We start from the raw sequence: 12,653 nt of genomic DNA on the forward strand, positions 1-12,653 counted from the left end.
GAGATCACTCAGCACAGCGACACGACTCGACTGTCAAATGATGGCCTTGAATTAGAAAGATCTATTCACTGTGCACAGATGCAAAACTGCAGCTGGTATTTTGCACCAATACAGCCAAAGTTGCGAGCCGGGTACAGAACGTAGCGACACAACTCACAATCTAGTTGGCCTTTAGCGCGAATAATACACTCTTTTGTTTGGCTATTCGTACACACGGACCGGATTGTAATAGAACGACTACTTTGCACGTCCGTTTCTGTCGAGTGTTCGACGCGGAATGGTTGTCGCGTTTTATTATTGGCCAAAGTTTTAGATTCTGTTTGATAATTCTTTCTTTTCAAAGCTATCTTAGACTTCTGTATTATCATATTTTTTGTCTATGTCTGATGATTAATTGTTAAAGTATTGAGTTAGTTAAAGTATTCAAATTTACAGTTATTAATAAATATATTTTATTCTTGTGATGTAGGGTAAGTTCGTCATTTGAACACTTACTTAACTAAAATATATGATTATTAGATCATGAATTGCTTTTAGAATAGCCTAAAAGTCAACAAAAATACAGGCAAACTTCGATATAAGGTACCCTCGTTATAAGGTACCTTCGATATAGCGTCACTCGATATAAGGTACAATTTACCTCGATATAAGGTACATATTTATATTATGTTACAAATAACTCATAAATTGGTATGGAAACTTCTATAAACAACATAGGGGCCATCCACATACAGGTCGGACTCGATTATCCGGAACATCAAAAAAATTTTCATTCCGGATAATCGAGTGTTCCGGATAATCGAATCACACAAAAAATACTGAAATGTTGCGATTAACGAGCATAAAATAAATATTTCTTTCCTTTATTTACTTGTATGATGCAGTGGCGTAACCAGAAGTTATTTCTGAGGCGAAAAGAGGTAAAATCTTGAGAAGTAAAAATAAATAAATTGGACATTGATAATTTTCACTAATCTCGAACATGTCCCAAACATGCCGGAAGTGACTTAAATGGTAACAAATGTGCCAGAAGGGATGGTAAAGACAAAATTTCGTAATAAAAATTAAAAACGGACACCAAAAAAATAAAATTCCGGATAATCGAGTCTAAAATTCTGGATAATCGAATTCCGGATAATCGAGTTTCCGGATAATCGAGTCTCCGGATAATCGAGTCAGACCTGTACCACGTGGACAGCTTGGGGAGGAGGGGAAGGGTTGGCTAATGTCCACGGTCCTTACAATTTTTGTAGAATTTATATGGGCAGTTGTCAACGGAGGGGGAGGGGGGGGTCAAAATCGTGGGAAATCTGTCCACGTGGTATGTGGATGGCCCCATACTGGTTATCTTGTCAACATTCCTTCAACTATTGATTATTTAGGGAGTGACCATAAATTACGTTACACTCAGCGGAAGTTTGAAAAAACGTACAAAAATTTAATTTTGCCGAGAAAGCATGATAGAGTGTGGATGGGAACGGGAGAGCTGATAAAAAAATTAACTTAAAGTTTGACCCCTGAACAATCTGTGTGAAATTTAAAATACAATGGGTTCTTTCATAAACCACACTTGAACACTCTCTCAGCTGAAACAAGTTTTGATTTAAAAAAGAGCATTTTTATCTAAAACGTTATAGAACCTAGGATAAAGTTGAAAATATGCTTAAAGTATGTTCGGCAGAATAATGTATTTCTCAAATATGAAAAAATGTCTAGTACATAGTAGGCCTCTTAAATCACACCCCAAAAAGTTAATTGGTATTTGTTTTTTTAGACATTTCGAGAATGTGCGTTTATGAAACTATCTGTATGTGGTAGAACCAAAGTGTCTTCAGCAAAATTTTACTACATAAAATTACCCACAACTTTGCTAAAGATTTCACTTTGATTTGATAAATAATAAAATAAATAAAATGATCATCTCACTTTTAGGCAGATTAATCAAGAATCTATTTGCATCAAAAGTTTCTTTTTAAGATATAAACAAAAATTTTCAAATACACTATAGCATTTAAATGGCATTTTTACACTTAAACGGTTGACGATCACGTTTTTCACGTTTTAAACCACTACGTAATGAGCATTTCTGGGCCACTTTTATGTGTAATGAAAAGTTAGTTCAAACGGTCATTTTAAAATTCAACGAGGAAAATGCATGTTTCGAAATCCTAAGGAACGGAGAAATAATTAAAAAAGATCTCAATCCGTAAGCAGATATTCATGGTTCTTATTCATTGAACCAAACATTAAAATTGAACCAAGAAAAAAAAGTGTAAATAAATGGTAAATAAAAACTAGTAATAATAACATAATGGCTTGAATTTTTTTCAATTTTTAATGCTCTAGACTACCTTTTTTTTGGACGCGGCTGAAAGTCTCCGAAAAAGCAAAAAAAAACAGTGATTTGAATTGTATTTAAAACAAGTCGGTTCACACTTATAGTTGGATACTATTTCCAAAATAAACTATACGTAGACAAAAGACAACAAAATAAAGTGTTTGAAGCCCTATTGTTGAAAATGTTTCATGATTCGATATAAGGTACAATTCGATATAAAGTACAAATCAAAATTCGAAATGTACCTTATATCGAAGTTTGCCTGTATTAGGGAAATTTTCTAAACGACTATTGTTGATTGAATCTCTCCCGGATGTAAGAGATTCAACAATGTCCTTTGTGTGTCACAAAAAATACGACATAAATTAAATAAAAAAATGTAGAGAGTACAGTAAAACATTTTGAAATCCGTTCAAGCCAAGGTAATAAACTAACAGGTAGTTTCTGCGTTGTATTGAAAATATATCGTTTCGATCAATTTTAGTAAGTTATTTGCGATTTTTTTCCGAAAAATCTGTGCCACTTTCTAAACAAAATATCTCAACCGCGATTATTTCGCATTGTTTCAGAATATCAGAGGAGTATTGGTATCAACTGCCTTCAGGTAAGAAAAATTTGGATGGGTTTGGAAAGTTTACACCCTTCGAAGGGTGCTGGACCTCACGGAAATTCTCAAGCATTCATGGAGAGTCTTGCCTTTGCCTATTCCCAAATCTGGGCGGAAATCTGGCCCACGTAATTAGCATGGAGTCGCTCTTATCTTTTGCATTCCTAAACTTTTTGAGGCAACTGTCAACGAAAAAATATTTCTTTAAGGGTTTATATACTTTTTTGCTCGAGAGAAAAGAGCAAAGTAGAGTAAATGTGAAAAAATATGTTTTAAGTAGAAAATTGAGAACACCTTTAATTATAGTTGCATTAAGACCACTTTTCGCCACTTTTCGCAAAACCACTCTTTTCGCAAAACAGTCCTATGTAAAATTTGAGTGTTTCTTGTTTTCTTACGGACATGGGTCCTTTTTGGCATGCCCTTCAAGAATAGCTATTAAAATAGTAAGGTTTGATTACCACAACCTCGATTACAATGACTATTCTTGAAGAGTATGCCAAAAACGACCCATTCCCGCAAAAAAAAAATAAGAAAACATAAAATTTTACTTAGGACTGCTATGCGAATAGCGGCAGTATACTGCCGTTCAAAGCATAGTTGTCTCAGCGTGCATAAGATTTGTGTAGAACATGGAACTACTATGATTTGAACGGCAGTATAACATTATCATTCACAAGACAAAAGTCTGGGTTATTAAATGCCTCTGCTACAATTTTCAAGACCTGTACACTATCAAAAGTTAATAATATGCCTATGTGAGGTCCATACTGGAATATAGCAGCATTGAGTGGTCTCCTCGTTCAGGCAGAAATGAAGGTAGAATAGATTCAGTACAAAATTAATTTCTATTATATGCTCATCGTGAGTCAGGCTAGGTCTTCCAATGTCTCCCATCATATGAAGCTCGTTACATGTTAATTGACATTCAAGTTAATTAGCTCTAAACCATCATCGCACGAAATATCCTAAAAAATGGATCGTATTTTCGTGATGAATTCAATTCATCGGAAGACATTTTACCTAAAGCCCTAATCCACCAGAGACATTTTACCTCTCTTTTTTCATTCAATTATGATGGATGTCGTGTGACTGCTGTTGAAAAAGACTGTGGGAAGAAGAAGCTAAGGAATCAAATATAGACTGCTCGGCACCTTAGGCTATTGACATACTGAGGCGTCAAATGAAGCGAAGCAAGAAGCGTCGCAAAAGCGTCCGAGCTACTTCTTCGAACGTCTATATGAAACGCTCAAACCGGTCATACTCAAGCGGCAACGACGCGTCGGTAGAGGCGGCGAAACAGAACGAGTAGTGTTTTGACGCGCGTATACTTACGCGGTAATACCTTGTTCAGACAAAATCTTCATCGCGAGGTGCTTTACATTTGCTTTGTTTTGGTTTAGTAATTGAAAAAAAAAAAAATAGAATACATTTTCGGTTAACAAAATGTTAAAATGTATAAAAAATGTTAGTGCAGTAATACCATGTTCAGACTCAACCTGATATCGCCAGGTGCTTTTTATTCGTTTGATTTTGGTCTTAAATATAGAAAATATCGGGAAAAATTTTCAGGTCGTCAGGAAAATAACACTGGTATTTTTGATTGATATTGCATGCCTAACATACTGAACAGATATCATAAACTAGTTGAACGTTACTTGGGGTCAGCGGGTTTAAAATTTAGAATAATTTCTTATATTTTTTACTACGTCTGTAGCGCAACTGACTTCAGAAATATTATTTTACTTCATAAAAAAATCTCTATGTTTACTAAAAACGTGATTTACTGTGCTTGAAGCAGCAAACAAATCTTCAATGGAAGAATTCATATTTCCTTTAAACGAAACCGCTGCTGGAATCTAGGAGAATGACAACACAACGCATTTGCATCGCTCGCTCCAGTCGCTCCAGTATGTCATAGGAAGCTTCACTCAACGCTTCTGTTTATTCCGCTTCTCAAACGCTCAACGCTTCGCTTAATTTGACGCCTCAGTATGTCAGTAGCCTTACCGACAGCGTTCGTGCAAAGCAAAATACTCATAAAAGCGATCGTTCAAGGACACGGCACACTTCTAAACTAATGAAATAATATGAGTTTTTTGATTTCGGTTGACCCGCTGAGTCTCTACCAGGATCACCGCAAGCCTCTGCAAAAAATAGCGTTTCGGGGAAACGGCCATTACTCCAGTAATAATTGGTATATCTCAAAATCAGACGTATTTTGTTGTTGTTGATAAACTGTACTTTCAGAAAAAATACCACTTTGATGCAATAAAAATGGTGCTATGCACTTAAAAATAAATTCAAACTTCCCTCATTTTTCTCGACCAAAAAGGTATATAACCCCTTAAGGATGTGTGTATCGCATACCGGATGTTATGCACAACCATACATGCCATCGTAGACATGGGAATGAGATAAACAGCAAAGAAAAAAAACATTGGTGTATGGGTAACTAGACGGCAACGTTATAGTCGCAATATATTTTATCTGTCGGCTGTCTTCATTTTGCCAATACCACTACTGTCATAAGATGGACGCCCTCGGATGTTATCAAAAAACTGTCATCACTTAGTACATTTTTTCTCTTGGTGTTAGTATAAATCAATACAGTATTTTCATAACCTGAGCCTGAGCACACATTTTTTTCTATTTATGAAGAGTTTAGCTTACATTTACATTTTAAAAAATAGACCAGAAATTGCCGATTTTTCATGGCTTTACCTCTACACGCACTGACGAAACTACGCATGCAGCATCAATCATAGCAACCCATGAGTCAGCAGAGAAAATTTGACAACTCTAATAGTCGAACTCTGTGGACGCCAGGTACGCCCGTCATGGCATATACAACATTTTGGCACTATTAGACAAGAGAAAAACCAAGATGTTAGTGAAAGACCGAGGGAAAAGTGGCTACATCGCTGCGTGCACTTGGCTGGGCGGGCGGTGCAACCGGCTAAACAGTGAAAAAGTACCTGGCGAACCTGGACATACATGTAATGACGCAGGAGCAGCAGCTGAATTAGATGGTCAAGTCGATTTTCCTGACGAATCGCGACGTGGCGCAGGTGATGGATGACGAGACCTATGGCAACGACTACTACGGGTACTTCGAATTATGCTTTACCAACGAAGGAAGTGAGCTCCAAGCTGAAGTTTATTTTTTTTTATTCTCGCTTATTTTCCGTCGGTCTAGTTCCGCCACTGTTGTGGCCAATCACCGACGCCCAGGGAGGCGACTCCACACCCAGGACCCTAACTCACGACCCGTTTATTAACGGACCGGCGCCAACGGCTTTACTTCCTCATGCGATGGAAGGCGTGATCCCAGAGATTTTTCGCCTTAGAAAATCTCCCGGTGTCGGCTAGGATTGAATCTAGGCCAGTTGGGTTGGTTGTGAGTGGATCACGCCACCTCACAACCATCGACACCTATGTCGGCGGTGGGATTCGAACCCAGGCGTCGAGCGTGGTTGGCTGAGACGTTACCAACCACACTAGGCCCCCGCTCAGCTGAAGTTTATTTCACACATCAAGTTTTCAAAGAAGGTGCTGCTATGGCTGACAATCTGCGAGAAGGGTTATTGCCGCTCTTCTTTTGCTCCAGACTGGCCGTGAATGAGGAAATTTATAGTACGAAGTGTCTGCCGGAAATTGTGTCGTTCATCAAGAACCAAAAAGGGCAAATACGCGGTGTTCTGGTCGGATCTGGCGTCGGCCCCCTATTCCAAACGATCGTTGGAGGAGATGGAGCGGCTGAATATCGACGTGGTACTCAAGTCGGCGAGTCCGCCCAACGTCCCTCAGCTGCGTCCCATTGAGAATTTATGGGCAAACCTGAAGCGTAAGATCTCCTACAATTTTGCTGCGAAAACTAAGGAGGAATTGAATAATAAAACGAAGAACTCAAAAACATGCAGGCTTGTTTTCGTCCGCCATGGCGAATGTTCTCTTCAACTAGCGGAAGGTCGCTCGCTTTGAAAGTATTTTGCAAGTAAGCTAATATAATTACCTTCCATAGGAAATTTATCAAACTCAATTATCTGTCTTATTTTTTGTCATCTGAATAAAGTCCATTTTTAATGCAAACGTCACAAGAGTGTGGGTGTAATTGATCAATGCGTGTTAGAAATGGGGCGCAAGAGATGTTAGGAATGGGCGCGAGGAAGATTGTATCTTCCTAGTTCTTGTATTGCATAATACACCACAGCGGGTTCGAGTCCCTTTCGAATTAGGTACAATTTTTTCGCAGCCTTATTCACATCAGTTCTCGTTCAAATTTTCATTCTCGCCAAATTGCATACACTGTCTGCTTCAAAAACCATAAAATATAGTCGTAAGATGAAAAATGCAATGAATTTGCAAAGTAACGTATGCACTTAGGAAGTTAGTCGTTAAGAGCTTAATGATTTGAATTTACTATTAAAATCTTATAACAATATTGGTATTTGATTTTTCTAAAAAAAAAAAAATTGTAAAAATACTTAATCAATTAGAAAAAATTTGGCTAAAATATTTTCATCCTGACAAGATCTAAGTTAAAGGAAAAATTTAACTCATTTTTGTTCCAGTTTGAAACTATGTGTTTATTTTCTAATTTTTCAAAGTTTAGAAATAACTTAAAACGGTTGCATTCAGGAATGTAAATGACATTTCATGGAACGAAATGGTAAATAATAATCATACATTTGATTGCACTAGCTACAATAATTCGACTTTTATTCTGAAGTTTTCGAGGGAGGGGGGTCTATGCGTAATGTCCACGGTCAATACAAATTTTTTTAAATGTTTGGGGGTCGAAACCGTTAAAAATCTGGCCATGTGGAGTGTGGATGGCCCCTAAGGCCTCTGATCGAAAACGTTTCTCTAATTTGGTGCCCTCCTCAGTTGGTGGGGAGCTCACGGATCGAACGTATGCAGAAAAGGTTTTACGATTCGTACTGAAAGATCTACATTTATGGGATTCTGTAAATCTTCCACCATATCTTGACCGGTGTCGTTTACTCGGTTTTAAGACACTGCACAATGGTGCAGAAACCGAATTTAGGGGGAAATTTGGGTCTAGAGTTATGATTTTTTTTTAAATAAAATACATCGAATATAGCCGTTTTTTATGGTCCCCCTGTTTCGGAGCTAGTCCCCTTAACAACCCAACGAAACATTACGGGTTTGATTATTTTCAACATAGATGCATCCCTGCTATTTTGAGCACAATTGAAGCACATTGCGTGACCAACTTCGAAAAAGGGTGACCATAAAAAACGGCTATATTCGATGTATTTTATTAAAAAAAATCATAACTTTTGAACCAGTTGATCGATTTTCGATCTTTTTGGATCAAATTAAAGGCGATTACGTCTAGTTATAAGAAAAATACCAAAAATAAATCTGGATGCTTTTATATGCATAATGTATAAAATTATTGAAATTTTCGTCTTGTTTTTAAATTGAATTTACTCAAATTTAAAAAATAACATATCTCTGAAAGTTCCTCCATTTATAGAGTCAAGTATGCCCTTCAAAATGAGACCAAGAGATATTTCTTATGTTTGCCCCAAAATGAATGACCTACAAATGAAAAACGCATATTTTTTTATGAAAAATATTAATAACTTTGAGTAAAATCGAGATATTTACGATGTCAGCATTGCAAATTGTTTCTCTTAAAAAGCTCTTAAAGTCGTTCAAAGGCAGTTTTGAGATAAAACTTGAAATAAAAAAGTTAGAGCGTAAAACATGTTTTTTCAATATAAATCGGTTGTTTTCAAAGATAGAGAAAATCTTTTTTATTACAAAGTTACTTAAAATTAATTGAGCTATAACATTGTAGAACAAATTTCTCTCCTATCTACAAAGATAAAAAGTTAGATACGTGATTGCATCGAAAATATTGGTCACCCTAATTTTCGATAATTTTTCAATGAGCGCTTTATCATATGTAACAACTTTGTAGAAGAAAGTTTTTCTCTAAAATGTTGCTATAGAGCTCTAGACACAAATTTCCCTCTAAATTTGGTTTCTGGACCAATGTGCACTGGAACGACCGTGTTTATTGCCAACATAACAAACAACGAAATTGACTTCCCAAAAACACTATCTTTGTTAAACTTTCGGGTTGCACATGAACTTTTCGCTCTACTGGACTGCTCCTACGAAACTTTCATCGTACTACATTTAGGTGCAACGAGCCAACGATATATTGAACCTTCTCTGCTGTGTAAGGCTCGTTCGAGTTTTGAAAACCTTCACTTATGTTCAAAAGAAGACTAAGTAATACCTCGCTTTTTGACTCCATAATATCTAATTAGACATATGTCAGTTAAATTTTGTTAAATTAATAAATAAAACTATTCAATTCATTCTCAAATAGTTTTTGTATACAACCAAAGATTTCTGAGCTACAATGCTTAGTTTTGAGTCTTAAAAAATGCTCCACTTACGGAAAACACTCAGCATGCTCAGTCAAATACGTATACAAAATTTTATTTAAATAGAGAATGGTCGTTCAAATTTTTGGATGTTCTCAGATCATTTGGTCGAGAATCCCCGTTCGAATAATATATGATTGTCCTATATGAATCCTGACATTTTTTTCTTGTCGTTCAGGTAGGTATGTATATTATTTTTTCTCAGGGCTTTAACACTGTCTTTTATTGCTTTTAAAAGCTTATTAGATTGTATTTTGGATGGTTTTTATGTGAACCTTCTAATACTAAAATTCTCCCACTTTTATGCCCCAACGAGAGATCAGCTTACATGAACTAGAAAAGATTTGGTTTGTTGGATAATCACTAAAATAAATAGTAGTGGTAAACTATTCTTTTGTGTATTCGTGTGATAACTTTGTTTGAATTTATCGGTTGTAGTTCTTCAGTACTGATATGTAATGGCGTCCAAGCGTCATCTGTCAAAGTCAAAGTCTTTCAGTATTACAATGTCATCTCATTATGGAGAGAGCTTCAAACGAACGATTGCAAATCGTAGAAATTTATTATCAAATTCGTACTTTATGAAAAACGTGCCGCCTGTTAGAGGTGTTATTAAATTTCTCACCAAGTTTACTTCGTTGGGTGTTAAACCAACTTGCAACAGTTTGGGGTGATTTATGGACTGGTGGAAACATAGTGCTGTTTTTCTTCATAGATGACACTGAACGAAACGGAATTGTCAACAGCGAACGATCACGATCCATGATCCGTGACTTTTTATTGCCCAAATTGAAAGATCTGAACTTGGTTGACATGTGGTTTCATCAAGACGATGCCAAATACCACACAATGCGCGAAACAATAAATACTCCAAGAAATAATTTTTTTTGAGCAATTTATCTCTCGTTTTGGCGTTGTAAGTTGGCCACCAAAAATTCCTCTGGGCAATCGTTGGTAAGATGATTGCAACAAATCTTTTATAATTCTTCCTCATTAGGAACCTTTCACTCATATTAGTACATACCATACTTCGTCAGCGTCAATTAACATCGAACATTAGCTTTTCGATGCATCACCTCTCGTTACTTTCGTCATCATTATAGATATACAATAATTAGTGGCACATTATTTCACGGATGCATGATACCTTAGCTCACCATCGCCGTCAGCGATCGAATATGATTGAGTACTAGGAAGTGATTTATTGCATTCACCTCCCACCGGGCACTGATTCAACCGGATTAGAAAATGCCTGACCGGTTGAGGGTGTTCTGATACCACTTAGAACTCTATTACAAATATTCTCTTCAGCTAACGATGTCTCGTTCCCTGTGTAGGCAATCGTTTCAATAGGTTCCAATCAATGTATCTTTTCTCGTGAGAAGTGCATCTGACAACTCCGTTAGTGCCCCTTCCGCTAATAATGCACTAGAAAGGAGAAAGGCGAGAAAATGCATCCGTTTTCTCTCTCCCAGTAGCACTTAACAGTGATGCAACATCAGCAACAACAGCAGAGATGAAAAATTCACAACAAAACATTATTCTGATGCTTTTCACAAAGTGTTTTTCACTTTCCACTTTTTCCTGCGGCTTGTTCACCTCAAAGCTGAAACCAATAGCTGTTAAACTAACATTTTTTCCACAACACACTTCAGTTGGTTGGCAAAAGTTTACCAGTAATTGAAAATAGTGATGGAAAAGCGCGCGGTTCACTTCCCAGCGAAAATACCGGCCTAATTTCGAGCGTGCGACACGATCAATGACAACGAACCGAATGAACGAAGCCCTGTTGCGGCTGCTTCGGACTCCTAGTCCGACCGAACTCAGTGCGGGATGCAGCGAAAAGCTTCCCGATGACCCTCGCCGACCGGAAATCTTGCTCCCCGCTTCGCCTCGCTTCGTGTTGGTGACTTTCGATTCGCGCTTGCCGGGTGTGAGGTTATGGTGGGACGCAAACAACAGTTCAAACCGGGCTGGGGGGAGATTGTTTATACTGGGCGAAGGCATTGTTGTAGGTTATGGAGAATGCTTGTTTTAATCTTAAAGTTATTGTTGCAATTAAAAATGAAAAATATAATTCAGGTGTATAATTATTTCAGAATTGAGCTAGGAAGAATTATTCCGGTTTTACGAGTGAACATAAAATAGTAATAATTCTTTCCCTGTGCACTCTTCTGAGTGTAACGTTTGAAAAACCCACCCACTACAATGGGGTCGGGAAGTGTTTTGTTTGAGACTGTTGCGAAATCTGGTAGAGAGTGAGCGCATATCATCGTCGCCTACAAATGTATGCATTTTATTCCTTAAGGTGTATATTGCACTCTGGCTGATCAATCGTAAAAGCTCACACTGAGCTTTGATGCGCATGCTCCGATCAATCCTTTGTGCACTTACAACTATGTCAACCGGCACGCAAAGCTTTGGCGGGATGATGGGGTGGTTATTGAATTTCATTTTGCTGCAATTTACAGAAAGCTAGAATTGGTTCCTAAAGTTTCACAAAGGTTCCTGATTTTTATGTATTACCTTAAAGATTGTAATTTTCTGAACGGAATGTGATTTAAAAAAGATGGTTGTCGTTGTCCTTCGATTTTTAAATGAAGAATAAAAAGCTGCTCGAAATGTGTCAAATGACAAATCGCACATATAGGGGCCGTTCCTAAACCAGGTGGTCATATTTTGGTCACTTTTTATACCCCCCGTGGTCTTTCGGCAACCCCCCCCCCCCCCTCCTTGCAACTTTAACCAAGTGGTCTTTTCATTTGTCAAGTGCCAAAAATTCACTTTAATTTTTACCTTTTTATTATTAAACTTTCAGTACATTCTATGTTTCTAAAATGCAAAAGCTTCATTCTTGACTTGGTGGCAACAATAAATTATAAGTCAGGAAAAAAGACCCCGTGGTCATTTCGTGAACCCCCCACCCCCGTGGGTGGTCTTTTGACAAACCCCCCCGTCCGCTCTTTATGACCACGTGGTTTAAGAACGGCCCCATACCGTACATGCGAGGAACTGTTATTTAACACATTTCGAGCAGTTTTATATTCTCTATTAAAAATCGCAGGACGACGATAAACATTTTGTAAAAATCACGTTTTACTCAGAAGACTGGAAACGATTATGGCTATTCTATGACAATTACATATATTTATACAAGATTTGCGGCTAGATTTTGAGGCACCAGAAATTTTTATGTTTTTTTTTTTATTTGAAAACATTCGATTTTCAGTGATGTTGAAACAGATTGCAAATCTTTTTGGAGCTATCCTAGGCACAC

The 12,653-nt window shown here is 37.3% G+C and overlaps 1 protein-coding gene across 7 annotated transcripts in view; it reads right to left on the reverse strand.

Moving 5' to 3' along the window:
• The window catches only part of LOC129730307 (uncharacterized), a 45,513-nt gene extending 34,323 nt beyond the window's left edge, over positions 1 to 11,190 (reverse strand). The window contains exon 1 of one of the 7 annotated variants that reach the window (XM_055689531.1): positions 11,051 to 11,190. The gene's annotated coding sequence lies outside the window, so the exon portion shown is untranslated. Of the gene's footprint in view, positions 1 to 10,523; positions 10,840 to 10,947 lie in introns of those variants that run through there. The other 6 variants (XM_055689535.1, XM_055689529.1, XM_055689527.1 and 3 more) reach the window with 6 other exon arrangements.
• Positions 11,191 to 12,653: the final 1,463 nt, after the last annotated feature.

The sequence above is a fragment of the Wyeomyia smithii genome, chromosome 3, assembly GCF_029784165.1.
Source record: "Wyeomyia smithii strain HCP4-BCI-WySm-NY-G18 chromosome 3, ASM2978416v1, whole genome shotgun sequence".
Taxonomy (NCBI): domain Eukaryota; kingdom Metazoa; phylum Arthropoda; class Insecta; order Diptera; family Culicidae; genus Wyeomyia; species Wyeomyia smithii.